The 7,994-nt window shown below is 31.1% G+C and overlaps 1 pseudogene; it reads right to left on the reverse strand.

Moving 5' to 3' along the window:
* Positions 1-1,225: 1,225 nt before the first annotated feature.
* On the reverse strand, positions 1,226-2,523 carry LOC101493295 (cytosolic sulfotransferase 15-like; annotated as a pseudogene).
* Positions 2,524-7,994: the final 5,471 nt, after the last annotated feature.

Raw genomic sequence — 7,994 nt, forward strand, 5'->3', positions numbered from 1 at the left:
AATACGCATTGGTATTTGTATACGGGACGATGATCCATTTGTCCTAGCAAAAACAGAGTGGATTTCACCGATTGTTTTCGTTGATATTGGAGAAGCACTTGGGCTCCTACTTGCATCGGAATGAGTTCATGAGCTACGATTGGATACTGTTGATTTCGAACTTGATTCCAAGATTGTTTTAGACTTCTTACATAGCACCAAAATGGAGTAATACAACTGAATTCGGCGGTGTTATTGAAGAATGTAGGTCTTTACTTCTTACTTATTGTACTAACTCTCGTGGCAATTATTCGTAAGACAATTCAAGTCACATCTCTAACTAGTTTTAGTCTTTATGAGCGTCTCTATTTATGCAACATATTATTACAAATGAAATGCAATAAGTACCTTTGAGTAAAATGAAAAAATATATATTGACTCGAAAGAAAACATTATTAATTAAACCTTTAGACACATTTTCCATCCGATTGTATAATATATAAAAATTAAGATATACATCAATATAGTTGACTAGACATGTAAAATTTCTTTAATGATCGACAAATAAAAATGTGAATATGTGCCACAAATCATCTAACTAAAGTTGGTTAAGCTTTAGTAGTTGTTATAACTACCTTTGGTCAAATTAGTTATGATAGATGGTTATAGTTAATTTGCTTTTATATACTATAAATAAAGCTATAATATAGCAGCAGTTTGTAAGGTTGCGGTAGCAGTAATAGCTGGAAAACTCAGAGAGGCATATGCAATTCATGATTTATAGAAATTCAGAGAAATAAGATTAAGGGAGAAAATAAAGATTGAGTAGAAAGCCTAGTATTGTTGGTTTATAAACAGTGATAAATACTAAGATATCAATCTTGAGAAGACATTAATTTTATAAAGTTCAATCATTAATAGTAGATTAATCTTGTTTACTTGCCTGTGACGTAGGTCTCATCAATTGAGACCGAACACGTAAATCTAGGTGTTATTCTTCTCTCATCTTTCTTTAATTTTCGTTTAATATAATTGTGAAAACTGGTTTTCAGAACATTCTCTATTTTCAGCAAAAAAACCATGAACTTTCCCAGTTTTCTAGTTTTTTATGATATTTCAGTTATGTCCAAAACGTTCTCCGTTTTCAACGGAAAAACGCAGAACGTTCTCCGTTTTCGTTTTTTTTTCTGCAATTATTTGTTTTTTATTTTATTTTGTTGGTTAATTCTTATTGCAGATCCCAATATTATTTTAACAAAAAAAGAGCGAACAACAATAATTATAACTTGCATTACATACATGGTTGTTGCATATTAGCAACTTAGTTAAGATAACCTCACCATAAAAACATTAATCACTTACCACTAGCTAGTGGTATTTTTAGCATACCTTAAATGATAGACCCGATCCACTTAACTTTTCTTCTATTATTTTTGATAACTTTTCCACCATTGAAGGAGAAAGATAATTAACCCAATCTCCGATTTCTGCCTTTCGAAAGTAGTAACTTTTTTCAAGTTTCCATCCCAAAACTCCAGATTTATTTGCATCCAATTCTTTCATCTTTTTAAAGCTACATAAACCAATAATATTTTCAATCACCTCATTACTTTCCTCCTCTTGAGTAAAAGGACACCCCAAAAACTCTCCAATTCTTTTGACTTGAAAATTGGCATCTTCTTTAAGATCTTCATATTTCAAGAATAAAATCTTGGTTGGTCTAACTATGCTTTCCTTGAAATAACCCAACATATGGTCCCAAAATGGACCAACATGACATATCCCCTTACAATACCTTTCAAAATCATCCTCTAAAGTTGATGTAGGTAAAAATTGATTTAAAGCAATTTTGTTAAGGAAAATCCAATTAGACACAAAAGTGTCAAATGGGTTCCTACATATGTAAATAATTTTACAATTGGACTCTTTAATTGACTTGGCCAATGAAGGGTAAGGAATGTGAGTTCCAAAAAGCCTTGGTTCAATCATGTTTAATAGGTCCATTTTAGAAAACTTGCTAACAACATCAACATAAACATTTAATTCAAAGAAAGGAACTAATTCATGAGGATTAGATGTAAGTAATGGATGATTCTCTAAAGAAGAGAATTATGGCGATGAACTATGGCAAAGGTAAGGGCTTTTAACCATGTTGTTCCTGATTTTGGCATAGAGGCAATAACAACATCACTATCCTTAGCTTGGAAATTAATTTGAAAAGAGATCATAGATTGGATTTGAGATGGAAAAGTCCAAAAGTTTTGAAAAAAATAAAGATATTGGTTTGCAAAGCCATATTCTTTAGGAAGTGAGAGGATTAGGTCCTTACATTTAATGTCTACTTCACCAATTGCTTCTAGCACATCTTTTGATTGCTCTTTTGTGAGATCTTTTGATGCCATTGAAGGAGAACACAAATGCTAGCTTGCTACTTGATAGTATAGTGGTTAGCATTGTGTTATTTATAGAACAATAGTAATGGTTTGTGTAGAAGAAGATGATTTAATTAACTTCTTTTGGACACGTAATTCATGCACACAAATCTTTATCTTTTGATCCACTACTTTAGTCAAGTGGTCACAAAGTTTACTTATTTATTTTTGATTATTTTATTGTATAAATAAATTAAATCAAATCAAATTAAAAACTAACTATATATATATATACACTTACCGCCTCTCTCCCTAAATATAGGATAACTTGCTACTTTTTATAAGACTCCTCCTTTCAAATTTTCGATACATACAATTATTTCTTATTAACATATCTCTAATTATGTTATACATTTCTTTACAATGATAATAAATACTATAATAAAAACATAAATTAACTATTATCTATCTTTAAGATTTGAATACTAATTGTCAATAAATTTAATAATACTAAGAACTTTTTAATTCTCGTAATTTAATCTAATCAAGTAAAGAAGAAAATTAAATACTCTAAGTAATTAGAGATTTAATTCTTGACTTGCGTATTAAAATAACTCAGATGAGAGTATCTATCTAACATATCCAATAAGTTCAATAACGAGTATTAATCTATACTAAATAAATGAGATCTTATATTTCACATCAATAATATGGTTATATAATAATATGATTAAATAAAGAAGGTACAAAGTCTTACAAATATGTCTAATATATATATATATATATATATATATAATATGATTATTTGTCACATATTTAATGAATTAAAAATATATTACTTGTCATATTAATTAAATGATTTGTCAATATATTATAGGGTGTATATTTACAGTTCCTTTTGAAAAGGTTGCTAGCCTCCATTAAGATTCTTTTTTTAATTAATGTTGTACATTAAAAGATCTGACTCATGAGAGGTAAGTTTGAGAAAGTCCCGTTTATATGAATTACATAATGTAAGTAGAATTGGTTTTAACTTTTAATTAAGAAATAGAAAAACATAAAATAATACAGCACCTACTAGTTGTTACCACGATATAATTGAAGTAATGAACCCAAATGTGTGGACCCCATAGTTTGATTAAAGTATTAGTCTCAGCAATATAGCTGCTGAACACAAAGGGTAAAAATAAGTAAAAGTTGCCTTGCAAGTTGCATCTTGCATCCACCTAATTCCTTTTTCTTTTTTAGGTAACAATGTGATTTCCCATTTTTCTCCCTGATTGAAACCACTTAGATCAACTCAAACGGCTGCAAAATTTATTTGTCAATCACCGTGAAGTTATGATCAAATCAAATTTTGTAAATATTTGTTGATGGAGTGCGACATGCTAGAACAAGGTTCTTTTACAAAATAATCGTACTTTGGTCATTTAATAACAATAAAATTTATCATAATTGTTTTTTTTAACGTTAATTTATATTTGAAAGCCATTTTCTTATTGATTATGACAATTTATTTTTCTTACTCTTAATTTTTTTTTATCACACAATTGATTATCTTTAAGCTTCAATTAACAATATTTTCTACTTATTTTTTCATTTTATTATTTCAAAAAAAAAATTGTGTCAAATGAATCCAAATCGATATAATTTTCAACGATCTTCCGTTGCATTTTATGTAAAATTATCAACATCCTAATTCTCAAAAATTTCAATTACCATCACTACCAACCAATCTCAATATATTTTATAGACCTCAAATGAATACTCAAGGTGGAGAGTTTACTTGTTATGAACCTGAAACACTGATTTGGTCTATATCAGAGTGTCAAGTTCCGCAATTTTCTACTCAAGTTTAGTTTAAAAAATATTATGCTCGAAGAGGGAGAAGGACATCATGGTCGGAAAAAATCTCGAGAGCTCTTCACAATAGATGAAGATACATTTATTCAATCATGGCTCAACGTTTCAAAAGATTCAATTGTAGGAGTTGACCAAAAAGTAAATTGTTTTTGGTTTAGAATGGCAACAAATTATTATCAGTATTGTGGACAATTGCGAGAGAAGTTACCAAATCAACTAAAATCTCGATGACATCAAATAAATGGTTTCGTTCAAAAAAAAAAATTAGGTTTTGCAAATAAGTTGTTATAGGAAAGAAAAATGGAAGCTTAGAGAAAGACATCATGATTGTTGCACATTTTTTTTATTCTCAAAATATAGGTGGACCATTTAATCATGAGTATGAATGGCAATTGCTAAAATAAGAACTTAAGTGGATGGGAGCATCAATTGAATGCTCTTCAAAAAGAACAAAGAATTATGCTAGTGGGACATACGCATCATCTCCTAATACAGAGACAACAACAAGTTATGAATTTGACTTAACATCACTAATAGAGTGTCCAATGGGACAAACGGCGGCAAAAAAAGGGCAAGGCAAATTTGATTGAAACATCTCCTATCCAAGTTTATAAGCTCTTGTTACCAAGTTTTAAACAGTTTTACCTCTCGACCTCGTATATTGCTCTACAAATGACCCATCTATTAAATTAATTGCATCCTTCCTAGCCCTATATGCAGACATCCTACTAACTCCGACATTCCATTTCTCATGAACCTTATTACAAATTTCTGATAACTTTATATTGGGATTCTCTTTTATAGATGTAATTAATATTTTCCCTAACCAAATTGCTCTTATTAACTTCACCCTATACTCTCTACTACATGTGTGTTATTCAAATTCTTTAATTGCCATATATCCTCATTGGGGTAGTTTGGAACATAAAGCAACCTATGGACAACCATCCTTACAACTGAATCATACTCCAATCTTGTCATTCTTTAAAATATAATGTATTTTCCACTATGGATAGCATAAGTATTAAAAGTGTCCTAAAATGCATCCCGTGTAATATTGATGGAGTTATTTTTAGCTACCCTAGTTCCGCTACTTGTGGAGATACATTTAGGGACAAGACGGTTGTTACCCTAGGTTGTTTTGCAGTGAATTTGAGGATTACAACGTTGCTACATGTTGAGCTTATTGGAGTTATGGTTGCTATTGAAATAGCCTACTAGAATGGGTGGCTTTCATTATGGATTCAATTTAATTCTCAATTGACAAATTTGACTTTCAAGAATAATAGTCTTGTTCTTTGGTTTTTTAGAAATATATTGGTTGCCTGCCTTGAGTTGCTAATTAAGGACTTCCCATTGCTAATAGTCATTGGTGGGATATTTTTCCTCCTAGTATTTCTGATGTTTTCAATAGAAATGGGGTTTGTCTAGTTGAATATATATATTTTTTATTTATGTAGATGTTTACTACTCTTTTTTCCTTCAGCATGGTTTTTTCCTTTCGAGTTTTCCTAGTAAATTTTTAAAGAGGCAATAGTTTATATCCCTTAGGATTGTCATCTTGGGTTTTGGTATAGTCCCCCCAAGCATCTTGTATTTTTATTTTTTAATAATATTTTAGAGTGCTACAAATGATGTGGGATTGGCTTGAGGTGCCAACATAGTTGGGATGTCAAGACTAATCATGTGATGCTTATGCACTCTATTTTGGTTTAAAAAAATTGACATCAATTTAGATGGTTAATACAGTTCAAATAGGTAGTTAACACAAGCGATGAATCATCCACTAAACACTATTAGCCAAAATTTTGAAGATCATTAACCATAATTTTCAAAGTAATAATTAATAGTATCCAGTGAATGACTAATTATTTGTGACACTTTATTAGTTTTTGTTAATCATCGATTCAATGTAATAAACTAGATATTTGAATTGTATTAACCATGTAAATTATGTTAAAATTTTGTACCAAATTATCATTTTTCTATAAAGTAAATATTTAATTAAATAAGTATACCTTGTTTTTACTAGTGATTTAATATACCTAAACATTGTGTAACACCCCAATTTTTAACAGCACAAGTGTATTATTATTATTTTTTTTAAACAAAGAAATAAAACAAACAAAATACTTTCAGATGAAATATTTAAGTCGTAACACATAACGACAAAAGCCAACAATATTTACGAGCAGCGGAAATAGTTTTTGAAATACAAACCCAAAGTATTTACATGACAAAATACACCAAGGCTATGAGACCTATCAGACATAGCTCATACCTCTGGAGTATTCTCGGCAGACACCTGTACAAAAACATTGTCCCAAGAATTTTACCTTCCCCACGTCGCATCAAAAAAATGGTAGGACCCATCAAAATAAAAGTCAAGCTGACAATATGAGGTATAGGTACAGTCTTTCAAATTGAAATAAATACATCCACAAAAGAAAGACAACTAAACTCTATACAGCCCTCTAATATGATCATGCTACAAAAAGCTATACAACATGGGTGATCTCCACGCGCCCCGCAAGATCCTTCTGACATAGCTTCGGTCAGGTACGACTAACTACTTTTCCATCCCCAGGGTACTAACCGGTAGGATGATCCTGTTTCTCATCTGAGGGCAAAACCCAGATTTCCACAATAATTGTAAAGGTCACCAACCGAAATTAACAAATATCACATAGCAAAATTCTTATATTTTCAAATGCTCAAAAGAACCTTTCGTCTTAGCATACTCCTCGAAAGGGTTTTCATATGTCCAAAAATGCATAAACAATATTGAAAAATGAAGTTTTAACAAACTGCACTGTCATAGCCGAATACAACAGATAAAATGCAGATTTTCAGTTCTAAAATAGCTCTAAATCAATCAACACTTCGAATATTCATTAAATCAATTATGAACACATAATTACATCAAAATTTAATCAACCCAACTTCACACCTCAAAGCAATTAAGACAAATCACAACAACAACTGAATATGTATATACAATCATCATAGTATAACAAACATAACTCGCATGCCAAACACTCTAATGCAATGCGTATATGCCAAAATGCATGATTCCAGAATTCCAAACCAAAACCCTCCTCGAAGGGCGTAAATCATAATTGTACAGCCTCTCACAGACCAGCACTAATTACCAAGGTGCAATCTCTCACGGATCAGCACGATTTACTAGTGTGCAGTCTCTCACAGACCAGCACGACATACAACAGTGCAATCGCTCACAGACCAGCATAATTTACTAGCGTGCAGTCTCTCACAGACCAGCACGATTTTCTAGAGTGCAATCGCTCACAGATCAGCACATTCTAGAGTGCAATCTCTCACGGATCAGCACGACGCGACAATCCCCGCAAGGATAAGATGAACCAACAATTCACATGGGATCATCATGTGGCCCATCATGGTCACCACTATCACCATGGCCCCATCGCGGTCACCATGTACTATGAAATGCATGAGCATACTCTAACTCTTTTCACCATAATCATTAAGTAAATGCAGCTATTAAAAGATTCCCCATTTTTAATACTCATTTAACACTAATGATTTTTCAAATACAACACAGAGCATACTCAAATATATTTATTAACACCAATTTCAATTTCCACAAACACACATAAATCGCCTTTCTAAATTCAATTCACACATAAATTGAATTAAATTCATTTTGCACCAACCCACACATAAATTGAATTAAATTCTTTTTCCACCAATTCACACATAAATTTTTTCTCAAAAATTCATAATATTAATTATGAACAC

Source organism: Cicer arietinum, chromosome 7, assembly GCF_000331145.2.
Source record: "Cicer arietinum cultivar CDC Frontier isolate Library 1 chromosome 7, Cicar.CDCFrontier_v2.0, whole genome shotgun sequence".
Lineage (NCBI taxonomy): Eukaryota > Viridiplantae > Streptophyta > Magnoliopsida > Fabales > Fabaceae > Cicer > Cicer arietinum.